Source organism: Bombus affinis, chromosome 3 (genome assembly GCF_024516045.1).
Source record: "Bombus affinis isolate iyBomAffi1 chromosome 3, iyBomAffi1.2, whole genome shotgun sequence".
Classification (NCBI taxonomy): domain Eukaryota; kingdom Metazoa; phylum Arthropoda; class Insecta; order Hymenoptera; family Apidae; genus Bombus; species Bombus affinis.
The window spans coordinates 15,579,852-15,594,285 of NC_066346.1; the positions used below are offsets into that span (position 1 = coordinate 15,579,852).

Sequence of the window (14,434 nt, forward strand, 5' to 3'; positions counted from 1 at the left end):
GTAGGAAGCTCACCTCGCCCCGTTTGACACGCAACTCTATCTGATCCAAAAAATCAGTACCCAGCAGCAGGCTGTGGTTCCTCAATACCTTATTTGAGACGACGTGCAACGTGACCGTGAATGCACACCCGTCGACCATCATTATCTTTGTAAATTCGCCCCAGGTCTCATTGCCCGTGGAACCCAAACCATCAAACCTAAGCTTACCATTTCCTAGCGGTGGTGATCCTAACCTCTCATACTCGTCTGATCGTATGAACGTGAGATCACTACCCGTATCTACCAACGATGTAAACCTACATCCGTCTATCGTCACCTCCTTCATGTATCTCTTCTTCTCGGGTCTTGAAATGATGTAGGTCTTCTTCGGTTGTGCTGTACACCTTGACGCCATGTGCCCAAGTTCGTTACACCTGAAGCACCTCACACCTTTCTCTTTCTTCGGACACGTAGCACTTAAGTGACCGTCGCCGCCGCAACTGAAGCACTTCTTGGTATCACTGCTCGTTTGTCTCGTCTGACTCCGCATTGCTGACCGTTTTGCTTTATCGTCCTTGCGTTCCCCAGATTTTGTTTTCGCCCTCATGTCACTTTTCATCGCTTCATACTGCTTGAAGCGTTCCTTCAGCTGCTGCATATTCCTGGCCCCGTATAGTATGGCTTTATTCGCAACCTCATCGGGAATACCCTGGATAATATAGTCGATTACCGACTGTGTATCGACTCTTCCTTGTCTCGCAATCTCACGCATATTATACATATACTGAAGCAGACTCTCGTCTGTTCTTTTCGTTCTATGCGCTAATTCTTGATGTACCTCCCGGTCACTCACTATGTCTGGGAATTCATCTACCAACGCCTTTTTAAACTTCGCCCAGGACTTCGTGCATCGTTCTTGGCGTGCGAAGGCTTGAGCAGAGCCTGTGAGAAGCTTCCTGGCGAAAACCACCATGTGGATGTCCGACCAGCCACACACTTCCGCCATTTCCTCGAAATCCTTTATCCACTGGCTTACATTCGGTAGATCATCTCCGCTAAATCTTCCTAACGAGTCTTTTACGTCTTCGAACGTTAACGCCGTGCACTTAGGCTCGTCTTGTCCTCGTCGTCTTACCACTGGAGTCACCCGAACTCCGCCGTCTTGACTACTGAGATCGTGATTCCCTGGACCGTTGCCGTCTAAACGGTCCCCAATCACGCCCATCTCATCGTCGTCGTCGTCTTCTAAAACATCATCGTCGTCGTCGTCTTCCTCCCGTGCACCGTGTTCCCGGTCTAAACGTACCGCAGCCAGCAATCGCGCTACCAGCTCGCCCTTTCTACCCGTTAATCTCAGCCGTCGTTTTCTCAGCTCGTCTTTCAACTCAGGTATTTGCATCTGAGCCACCTGCTCGTTAGTCAAAACTGCTTCACCTGCATTGTAGTCACTCATCGTTCCGAAATATCACTTTCACTTGTCACTTAGCGCTCTAGATCCCGGCTGAGCCCCCAAAATTATGTAGTATCTTAATGGGTCTTAGAGGAAAGGACAAGTAATGATGTTTTGATTTGATTAATAATATTCGAAGCAACGAAATAATTACAATGCTGTCGTACGTCTTATTTTCAGACGCGGCTTTCGACTTCCCGATTCACACTCTTCGGCTTCTACACTCGCTCGCTCTCGCTTCTCAATTCACACTCTGCACACCTTTCGCATCCGTTCTCTCCGGCTTCTCAACTAATACTGACTTTAACGTTTCTTTTGTCTTTTCCCGTCGTTCGAGACACGTGTCCCGAAACGCGCGTGGCCAGGGTCACGCGGGCCCTTTCCACGAAACTTAAAAAGGACCGACGACACCTTGATGTACCCGACGATGCCGCGGCTCTCGCGACATTGTTTACGATTCGGCAGATATCTTAGGCCTTTTGTCCACGATACTACATGTATATATAGAAATTTAATAGAAACAAATAGCAGGTGGACTTGTTAGATCGTCAGAAAATTATAGATTGTTATGTTTATGTATCGTTCGTATGACACGCTGTAAAAGTAAGAAACGATAATTATAAATTTATCGAAATATATTTATTATAAAGAGAAAAGAGAAAATGGCAGGGAAATATAGAGGAAAATTTGTTCGTAGGACGCTTCGTATTCAAGAGATTCCAAGATTGAAAATTTGCCTACCAAGTATACTCGAACTTGGCTCATTACGTGATAAATTAAAAAAATGTATTTTTCCTGAAAACAATGCGTCTTGCGAATAAATTTTGTTCCACATTCTCAGTTTATTTTCACACGTAGAATAGCGTCCTGTCGATTGTTTACTCCTCTTCGGTCCAGAATTAGCCATGTTCTAGTACGCTTGGTAAATTTTCAAACGCGATCTTCTCGAAAATAAAGAATCCTGTATATTCGAATTTAAGTTGTCGAACGAAACTGATTTATACAAATCAAATGTATATCATCGAATATACAATTTGTTAAATAATACTCGTTTTAATCTACTTATGAAAGATTATGATACACGAAGAACTTATCGTTAGAATCAAATTATTTCTTTCGCTAAGCTTCGAATCTCAAAAATTTAACGTAGATATTTCCATCAGGTATTTTGGCATCGGAAGGAAAATTCCACGAACTTGAACCAATTTTTATTACTTTTCCGTCAAAACAATTCCCTGCTTCGTCTGACTTCGCGCTGAAATAACGCGTGATACACATAGCTTGCATTTCACTCTCAATATTATTTTGATCGATATCCGAGCCGAAAGTACTTGCCATTTCGATTTAATAACGCACTTACGTATTTATATCTCATTTATATGTGTCCTATGGTTTTAAAAATATTACGAGGCTGTACATGACGATAACAAGCGAAACGAGAAAGTAGAATATTGCTTGACTTTCGATGTTACATCGATGTTTTAGCTGTATATTCTACGATCGATGGAAATTCGTCAAGCACAATGAAATTTGAATTTTAATCAAACCTTCGAACTAAAAGTATTTTCCATTTCGATCTCATAATACAAATTCTATGCCATATATTCATCATGTCTTTTGAAATATTATTCTCCGATCACGATCAAACAATAACAATAATGACAATGACGTAGAATACATTTAACTTTGCATATTATATCCGTTATTATATATTCTAATATTATATATTCTGCAACCGATTAAAATTTCCAAAGTACAAATCGAATTTCAACTAAAGTTGATTAAAATCAACTGTTCGAACCGAAGGTATTTTCCATTTTGACTTAATAACGCAAATAATAACAAGAATACTTATTCATATTTTTTCTTCTGTCTAAATATTATTAAAATCGTGCAAGGTGGTGTGCAACGAAAATAAAAAAATCGAGATGACAGAAATGGCCCTTAAACGCATAACTGCGCAACTATACGTTCAATTCCAAGCATTTCAATAACAGTCCCCGTAGTAGGAAACACTTCAAGTATGCGCTATCCTTGAATGAAGGAGTTAGACAAACTGACCGTCTACTCATTGTGGAAGCGCTCGATAATTACCAGTTCCTGGCGATTTTCTTCCTTACCGGTGTCTTCAATGAAAAGTTAGTCCATGTATATTACTTTAAAGATTCAACCGGGATAATTAAGTTTCGAAAGTCCTTTAGACGCAGTCGTTTTACGGAAGCCGGAAAAAGAAGAGAAATTAAATTTCGTGCTACAACGTTCGTATAAATATCAGATTTTAGATTCAAAGTTTCCAATATATATATTTTTCGATCTTTTTTTTTTCTCCATTCGATATGATGATTACGGTGACTCGAAGTTGTTCCCATTCGTTAGAAGATGCGTATGTACTAACAATTAAATAATTTCCTTATAAAAGGAAAGAAACTTTTGGGACAAAGTAATATGTTCCTTCTTACGATAAAATACCCACTGTACGTAATATTTGCGCGCAACGATGGTAACAATAATATTAATTTCTTGATCCTTTTTTGTTTTTATTTGTACAAGATTTACGATAGTTTCATTAATATAATTGCGCGTAATTAACGACATTACAATGTGATCGATCGATACTCATTGAAGACTGGCTTGTTTAGATTGGAAATTTCCATAACATTCATCCCTAATCATCTATGCAGATTCCAGATATGTACCGTTATACCGTGTTGCGTGAACAACGAAATAAGCGTAACCCGTATCATCGGTTGACACAGCCAACATAGTTAAGGTAAACCAATTAAGGCAACGAGTTAGTAAAACGATTACCCTTCACGTTTTCTCCACGTTATAATCGTGTACGATCCGCCTACCATGAGAAAGGTTATTTGGCAATAGACAAAAAATAGTAAAAAGTCATGTAACAACTATAGCAAGAATCCGATATTAACCGGTTAACCGAGTCATTTTTTAAACTAGTTTTTTAAACGTAATTTATTTTTAACGGAAATTAAACGTCGCGTAGATAAAAGAACAGCAATTGGTAATTTGTATACTGTTCGTGGATTTCTAGCCATGGAACGTTAAAAACATAGACAGTTAAAATACTATAATAATACGAATCCGACAGACAAGCAACGATAATTTATTGAAAATCGGTAATGAAAAACGAACGGAATTTGCAAGAAAACAACATTATAAGTTGTTATTTTTAATATTAGACGCTTGCCTATTATTGGGTTGGCAACTTAGCGATTGTGGATTTTGTCATTAGGTGGTATTGACAAAATTCGCAATCACATAGATGCCAACCCAATATTTATCGTATGCAAGAAGAACCTTACGATATCTCGAGCGATTTTAATCGAGGTATAGTTGCAAACAACTTTTTTCATTAACTGCTGCAACTGCTATCTTAAAGTATATAAGCACGAGCGGAATATTTGGAAAAGAAGCGAAGAAAGAAACGTTTTGCGTTTGTAACAAAATTGAAGGACGAACATCCTTTAGACAAACTGTCAAGGCGGATATTCATAAATAAAATTGTTCGTTGTATGACTACGGATACGATGAAGAAAGCTTTCTCGCTTTAGTTAGAGTTTAGGCATTCCCACGTCGGATAAATAGATTCGCAAAGCGGAAATAATAGTCTTGCGAGTTCTTCTCGCGAAAAGTACGACGTTGGCTGATAACGAATTAACGAAACTTTACGAGATCTTGTACGTCGTGTAATTGGGAACTTTGTTCGGGTACGAATGAAACTTGTACAGGAGCGACGGGAAGCATAATATCGCCGACAGCCTCAAAATATTTATAACAGCCACAATGTGATCAAATCGCGAGTTTAAACGAATGATCCGTTAATAAATATCAGACGAAGCAGGGAATTGTTTTGACGGAAAAGTAATAAAAATTGGTTCAAGTTCGAGGAATTTTCCTTCCGATGCCAAAATACCTGATGGAAATATCTACGTTAAATTTTTGAGATTCGAAGCTTAGCGAAAGAAATAATTTGATTCTAACGACAAGTTCTTCGTGTATCATAATCTTTCATAAGTAGATTAAAACGAGTATTATTTAACAAATTGTATATTCGATGATATACATTTGATTTGTATAAATCGGTTTCGTTCGACAACTTAAATTCGAATATACAGGATTCTTTATTTTCGAGAAGATCGCGTTTGAAAATTTACCAAGCGTACTAGAACATGGCTAATTCTGGACCGAAGAGGAGTAAACAATCGACAGGACGCTATTCTACGTGTGAAAATAAAATGAGAATGTGGAACAAAATTTATTCGCAAGACGCATTGTTTTCAAGAAAAATACATTTTTTTAATTTATCACGTAATGAGCCAAGTTCAAGTATACTTGGTAGGCAAATTTTCAATCTTGGAATCTCTTGAATACGAAGCGTCCTACGAACAAATTTTCCTCTATATTTCCCTGCCATTTTCTCTTTTCTCTTTATAATAAATATATTTCGATAAATTTATAATTATCGTTTCTTACTTTTACAGCGTGTCATACGAACGATACATAAACATAACAATCTATAATTTTCTGACGATCTAACAAGTCCACCTGCTATTTGTTTCTATTAAATTTCTATATATACATGTAGTATCGTGGACAAAAGGCCTAAGATATCTGCCGAATCGTAAACAATGTCGCGAGAGCCGCGGCATCGTCGGGTACATCAAGGTGTCGTCGGTCCTTTTTAAGTTTCGTGGTAAGGGCCCGCGTGACCCTGGCCACGCGCGTTTCGGGACACGTGTCTCGAACGACGGGAAAAGACAAAAGAAACGTTAAAGTCAGTATTAGTTGAGAAGCCGGAGAGAACGGATGCGAAAGGTGTGCAGAGTGTGAATTGAGAAGCGAGAGCGAGCGAGTGTAGAAGCCGAAGAGTGTGAATCGGGAAGTCGAAAGCCGCGTCTGAAAATAAGACGTACGACAGCATTGTAATTATTTCGTTGCTTCGAATATTATTAATTAAATCAAAACATCATTACTTGTCCTTTCCTCTAAGACCCATTAAGATACTACATACATATTATTATAAATTTTCAAATTATTTAATTATGCAAGAGCAAGATCTTGAAAAAAATTAATCGAAAACGTAAGACGGAGCTGGTCCCGTTTCGTTTGATAAAACTGACATCTCATATACGACCTGAGGCATTCTACGAGCTTGGCGCAGGTTTAATAGAAATGTTCGGTAAATATGGACACAGATAGCGAATGTTACTTGTATAAACATTCACTCTGATCGAGAACTAAAAAATCTGGAATTTTCTGCTCTTGTGCTGAATTACAGTGGTTCGCGAAAATATTTGAATATCCCTGCAAACTCCTTGTGGACATATTATTAAGAATATCTTGATATCCTATCGATACTGTGACAAGATTAACGTATTATTACAATTTCAAACGAGTATGACAATGTATGTAAGAGTCGCAGGACATTTACTGCAATTAATTGTATGTTTGAGACTACTACTAATGTTGTATACTAATTTTTCGTTAAGCATATGTTTGCAATAAATGCATTGCAACCTCTATATATATATATCGAATTGGTTTCAAATTTTCCATAATGTATTAATAACAAGAGTTCTGTAGAAAACGTTCGAATAATGTATTCAATTACACGTAATTGATATTGCCTATTTAATATAATCGGAGAAATAGTCTCATTCATTTCATAGTCAATTCATTTTAAGAATTAGCGAGAATACGAGTACGTAATAGGAACTTTAATAATCCCAGAATCCCATAGGCAAGTAAAAAGAAATAATTTAATTGAATTTGCTTTAGTTCAACTTTATTTCTATTTCTTATTTAATGCAATTCTATTTTATTTAATTTTAATTTCCATTTTTCTTTCATTTTATTAATAATTTAATATAATCCTAACTCAATAACATAAATCATATAAAAAAGGATATATAAATAAATCGGTACAATACGATGCAAGCTAAATTTATGTACCAAAACTTTGACCACACCTTATAGATACGATAACTAATTGGAAATTAAGTAAAAACTACTTGTAATAACCCGCATTGCTTGTCGGGTTGGAGGAGATATTCAATCAACAAATAATTTCGCTACGTTCGAAATCTTCTCGCTCCTTAATCCATTTTCTTTCTGATTACAGTAAACAGCATTAATTCCGTTCTCGATTAATTAATCTTATCAGTAGTATACTTATAGCATTCTATAAAACATTAAATAAGTGACATTTAAGTTAAAAAATTATTTGCATATTATTATTTATACACTTTTGTTTGCATATATCATTATAAATATTAATGGAATAAACTAATAGGACAACATATTTCTTAAACAAATGGAAAAATGAAAAGTCGATGGATTTTCATTTAACAAGCGTGTATCATTTGTAGCATTATGACAACTTCGCGATCCATTTGCTCAGCAAGTACTATCTTCAATAACTAAATCCTTTTAAATTAGTTAAACCTTCAGTGTCCTATTTTCCTATTCACTAAACGACATTTTTAATACGAATCAATTCGTTTCGCTAAAGGCACTAAAAATTGATTATTAAAATAGAACTATACATTTTATATATTTTACACTAGTTCTCGTTGTCATATGATTACAATAACTTTAATGAATAAACGATCCTAAACAGTAACAGCATAAACGAGCTTATCTCAAGTATATCAATATTATACCAATATGTAGAAGTTTATATTTCCAAAATACCTGTCTTTAAAAGTAGAATAATAGCAAACAAGGCAGTAAATAAAGTAAACGATCGTATTGCTCAACAGTCTTAACAAATAAAGCAACGATGCTAAAAGTAACAAAAATTGCTCCATAGCATATGTCCTCACAATTAAATTACGAATTAAAAAGGAGAATAGGAGTAAAATTAACAAATCGAATGTAAGCAAATGAAAGAATCATTCTGTATTATGTTTCCCTCGCTAGTGGCGGGATATTCAAACTTTTAATAATGATAGCGTCTCTTCAATCAAGAAATCACACATCCAAAAACTTTTACCTCGTAATAACGGTATTATTATACCATCGAATAAGTAAAAAATTAACACTCACCAAGAAAACGGTATAAGCAACGAAGATTTACAGCTTGGCCTTCGCGAGACAATAGTGGTGGTTGGCGCCAGACAAGTGGTCGAGAAGAGTATGCCCTACTGCACAGTCATAGGCATAGATCGTGCACCCGAATTCGAACGACCTCCGTGATACATTTCTTGCGCTACGCGAATAGGTGCACCTGTTTGCGTGCCACTTAATATCGCGTACGCACGAAACAGCTCGAGAATTATCCACGAATTCTACGAATTCGCAGTTACTAATCGCTTACCAAACGTCGATTATGTCGTTAGCGCTTGAAAAGACATTCGAATGTAATTGTTGCAAAAGATAAAGGAGCTTTGTAAAATAGACGATCCAATTCCTATCGCGTTCACAGTCGAAGTGGTACTGTGAGGCTCGTTGCGACCCGGCGTCCGCTTCTACGATCGACCCCCGAGCTCAATAGCCAATCAGCGTTACGCATTCTCCAACGTTCAAAATCCTTCCGTTGGATCCACGGACGGCCGATGTCAGTTATGTGAGGGGGTGGAAAGCACTTTTGGCGGTATCACGTGTTGCTTCGCTGTAAACATGGACGATCTGGATTTAATTCAATTATCCAAAGCGAGAGAAACGGCGTTTGAGTGGTAGCGCGAAAATTACCGATTTCGTTGCGCATATTGACAAAGTTATGGCGAGGGATCTGTATGGTATGTACTATATAGCTTTTCTCGCGGGCTATGTTTCTTTATATTGTATATCGAAGTACGCACCTAGCGTTTCAAGAGAAGCTTTGCATGCCTTGTATAACTTGAACTGTAGTTTAGATTTACAACTTTACTTTAGTCTTTATGTTTTCTTACTTTTCAAGAGGTAATCTGCGATACTTGTAAATAGATACTACATATATATGTACGTTAACTTGTAATGTGTAATATTCCTGTTTGGTTAGGTCTATATTTTCTAATGTGACAAATATGTGTATGGTGGCCATCTTGTACAAGTAAACTGATATTATTAGCGTAATTTTACAAATTACAAGTCATAAATTATTCCTTTTTCCAAACAAGGAAATATACGAGAAAAAATAGAACAGATTCTTACGATTATTTTTGTGAAGTTTTGAAAAAATCATGTATTTAAGTATTCACGAGAAAGGGGAGACAGAAAAGAAATGCAAAGATGGAAGGTTTCGAATATGTAAAACGTAGTGAAATCCGTAAATGATTTCATGACTGCTCTTGAACATTTCTTACAAACAAACGAGTCATCTCATACTTTCCTACAGGAGAAGTACATATTCATCAGAAAAAATTCCATTGATGTTGTCTATGAATGCTTATGCATCCAGCGAAGTCTGTGATTATTTTCTTTATCGGGAAACATACGTTATAGTTTTGAAGTTATAGTTTTACATTATTTGTTCACAATCGTTATAAAAAGACCGGAAATGTATTCAGGTCACGCACATGCTTTACTGCTTTATACGTACCATCGATGTTAAAAAACAACTCGCATCGAAAGGATTAATATAATTTTTATTTAAATTTTTTATTTCGTATTCATAAACGAAAACTGTGTTGTGTTGTTTGTCCGCAAATATGTAAAACGATTCCATTATATTATAAAGTTCTGAAAATCGATAATTTTCGTTATACATTTCGTTAGTTAAAATAGTTAAATGACTTTCCAGAAACAAATCATGCTTCATGGACATTTTGAGCTTAGTTAACGTAAAAGTTAAACCTTGTTCTGTAATTAGTTAAGTTACATGAAATTAAATGGAATTCAAGTAGCTGGTATGTAAATGATACTTAAACTAACATGTAATGCTTAAATCGTAAAATAAATATACATCTAAAATCAGTTAAATTTAGGGAATCAATATCGATAAACGCGAAACTATAAATAACATCTTTAAGTCAAAGATTATTTGAAAGAATTTCAATTTCACTTCAAACTTGAAAGGATATTTCAGATCAAGTAAATAACAAATTTATACCGGTATAGTGATCGCATGTTTCTTGAATTCAAACAATTTGTGTAATCGGTACGAGAATGTATGCAATATGGGATATTAAAGAGAATCGCATTAGGCATTATTGCACCATGTACGTCATAAATCGTCGATGAAAGCTCTGAAGCGGGCAAAAAAGTTTATAGCTTCGATAAATAAACTGTTCTTTGTAAATGATAGGTTAAAAAGTAGGTAATCAGCATTAATATCAATAGGATATTCCATCGAATAATTTTAAGGATCTTTGTATTATAACATATCCTTTAGATAAAAGATAATTGTTAGTTTTATAACGAAGAATCCACAAGTGTTTCTACAGTAACAAAGTAATTAACGTTTCCTTAAGGGACTAATTCTTGTTACAGATTTCTTTCACCTTCATCTTTGAAACTATTCATAAATTATATTTATATCTTTCAAAAAATCACATCCTAATCCTTAATAATGCTCACAGTTTTGTAGTATTTAATATCTTTTGATTTATTCGAGATTTCTTCAAATCTAATACAGAATTCAAAATGTTTCACGTATTTATTATAGTCTATAGATTATGCTTACAGACTTGGTTCATGTATGTACGTATGTGTATTATACATTATTGTATTTAAGAATTTATATGATCGTCCCATGAAATACCTCTAGTCTGTAGGAAACAGTCTGTTGCTACTATGGTTTAGATGAAAGAATATTATGACATGTCGTTTAACTGTATGATACCATCTATTAATGTACCAACGATGACTTTAATGACAGTCTAATAGATATTGCGCTACAACTTTTATCGACGTGACTTATTTCTATGATGCACTTCGACAAGCTGATTTCAGCCAAATCAAGTCAAACGAAGTTTCTTATGTTTAATATTCATATAAACTTACTATGCATGTACGTAGTTTGTTTCAATAGCATCTACGTACTTTAAGAAACTAGTTGATGACGTTGTTTCAATAACACAATCATAGTGGTTTTTAGAATAATCATGATTCGAACGCAGACTATTAGGGGATGATATGTTTTAAGAACAAAAATTATAGTTTTCCCTTCTAAAACATGAGATTGAGATTGAAATAATTTTGAAAGAAGAGCGAAATAATTTTAATTCTTTAACCATTTAACTCTACCTTAATAACAAAATACAAGAACGTGTTAAGTATACATTATTACTAATTTAATTATTTATATCACTAATAAACAATATTCTTAATTCGCAATTCTTATATCATTGAACTATACTATTAATGAAATGATTTTATATAACTTGCAATTCAATGGAATAAAAACATGAATGAAATATTTAAACATACCTACGTACATAGATTTCCAATAATTTTACGTAACTTTATGAATTAAAACGTTATAATATATTTTGCATATATATACGGTATATATCTGTTACATTTATCAAAAATGATTCTTGTTCAATTACATTCGCCACTTATATCGCGGAAGCGTAAAATTATTTCAAACAATATGAAAATAATTTATCGTGAAAAATATTTTACGTATTGTTTCTCGTTTTTATCGTAAATTAAGCACGTTCCCATTTCTTGCCATAAGAAATAATGGATAATCGATAACAATAGCGTAACGAAAGTAAAAATTATTGTTCATTCACGTTTTGAACGTAATTTTATCAGCTGTACTTTTTCAGCTACTTTGATTTTACTTAATTTCAAAGAACATATTTAAATAATAGCTGGCTTAACGTATGAAATATAACGTCGAAATATTACCGCGACTGTCTTGAACAGATTTCCGCCTGTAGATGACTTTAAACGTTTCCGTATCTCGTAATTTGCGAGAAACGAATCTCACATACATTTCTACGAGACCTTGCTCTGTCCACCTTGCAGTTCTTTCCTTGATTGACTTTCAAATTTCCCCCTGGATTCTAGGCTGTTTCTGTCATATAGAGTGAAGAGTTCGCTGGCCCTCGAAGCAAAGAGACAAGCACATAGAAAGTCTGCCTTTGGGGTTGGAAGTAAGCATAATTTACGATACGATGATCTAATCCCTTCATCACGCTTGGAATATACATGGTTGCCTGTAAAAGGACGCAGTTTTATATTCAGCAAGTTGCAAAGAAAAGATCTATGTCATTTTGTGATCTTATAGTACTCACTCGAGAGAAAAGGAAATTTTAATCAACGTTATATAATATTGATGAAATCCAATTGCTGGGTCAAGAAGAAGAGAAAAATATCCTCCGCCATTGATAAGAAATATTTCATTTGACTTTCTGTTTTAATATACTGCGGGCACGAGAAAATATTTGCGCGTGTCCATATTTTCCAATGAACCGTTTTCCTATCAGCTTTTATATTTCAAATCAAATCCTTATAATCGTATGAAAGTACCATTAAATAATACCAAGTTTAATACATGTATCATGTATTTATATTCATATTATTTAAATACCTTTCGTAGTCACTGTATAACTGCCATCTATGGATAACACATAATTCTCTATTTTTTCCTTCTGTAGCCGATATTGCACGACATGCATTATTTATTGATTTGTACGTGTGTCCACAATAGGTAGATTTCTCTCTATGTGTATTCATAAAAAAAATTCGTTGAATTCAAATCAGATGATGGAGGAGATTATTTTATTGGACACGTTTATTCTATCTATTCTATCGAGGGTTCGATTTAAACGTTCGATTTAAATGTTAAATAAAAAGTACGGTATATCAAATAAATAGGATTAATTTTTGGATCTACGCTTATCAGATATTTTATACTTCTCTCATTAAACATGTACTACAAATTTACGAAGTTTTAGATTACTTCCTTGTAACATTCTCTCTCTCTCTCTCTCTATATATATATATATATATATATATATATTTGTATATATATATATAAATATACAAATATGTACATATATATAAGATCGTAATCCGGGGATAATTCAGGGATCTATTCTGTAGTCTGAAAATCGAGTTTTTATTATGGAGTAAATGATAAAATACAAAAATAAACAACAATTAATATGCGTCTATAACAATAAATAATAATTATATAAACGGGAAATAAAAAGTCTTTAGTACAATGTTTACCTGAAAATCGAGAATCGATTTTCAACGTCCTGAGCTACCGATCTTTCTTCTTCAGTCTTTAAAATTTTAAATAACTATTCTGTAACCTTGTCTGTCTCTAATGTAACTCTCTGTCCGTCCGTTCGCGAAAAATTTGCTTCTTAAAATGGTCGTCCATAAAACAAAAGAAGGTCTGTCCGTGAAACACAGCCTGTCGTGCTACCCGTAAAACAAAAAGAATCCCTATCCTACATGAACTCTAGGGAGTTTATACCGCCCCTCGAATGGGGAGTGGAACAGATTCCCTTCAGATCCCCGATTACCGTTATCCACTTCATATATGGAGTTTGAAATCCTTCTTAGAATTATGAAAGGTCCTTTCCTAATTTCTTCCAGCTTATTTCTATTCATTTTTTTTCCGTTATGGGTGAAGACCATATCACCGATTTTAAATTCGTGTTCTCTTCTTTTTTTATCGTATTTTTGTTTGTTAATTTCGAAATTTCTTGTTGAGTTTTTGAATGCTTCTTCTCTGTCTCTTTTTAGGTTTATCTTATTCTCCATTATTTCCTTAGGGACGATTTCAATCATTTTTCCATTCAGTAAATGATTTGGGGCAAACCCCGTTACACTGTGTCTGGTGTTATTGTTTTCTTCTACGCTTTCTTCTGTGATTTTTGTCCAGTTTCTCTTATTTTTGTCTGAATTACATCTGATCCTGTTTACTAATGTTTGATTTACCCTTTTGTTCAGTCCATTGGAGGATGGGCAGTCTGTCGAGGTGAAAATTAATTTAATGTTCCTTTTCCTCGTATACTCTTGAATTTCTTTGGATGTCATTACTGGGTATCGGTCTGCAAGGATAATTTTTATGCAATCAGTTTCTCCTGTCGAGTC

The 14,434-nt window shown here is 34.7% G+C and overlaps 2 long non-coding RNA genes across 2 annotated transcripts; one reads left to right on the top strand and one right to left on the bottom strand.

Annotated features, from left to right (window-relative positions):
- The first annotated feature begins 9,130 nt into the window (after positions 1-9,130).
- On the top strand, positions 9,131-12,883 carry LOC126914921 (uncharacterized). The gene is made up of 2 exons (XR_007709941.1): positions 9,131-9,189; positions 12,392-12,883. It is a non-coding gene; the product is annotated as an uncharacterized LOC126914921 (long non-coding RNA).
- Positions 9,999-13,802, bottom strand: LOC126914832 (uncharacterized). Its single transcript, XR_007709842.1, has 4 exons — positions 13,559-13,802; positions 12,619-12,941; positions 12,230-12,540; positions 9,999-10,111 (listed from the first exon to the last, which is right to left on the bottom strand). It is a non-coding gene; the product is annotated as an uncharacterized LOC126914832 (long non-coding RNA).
- Positions 13,803-14,434: the final 632 nt, after the last annotated feature.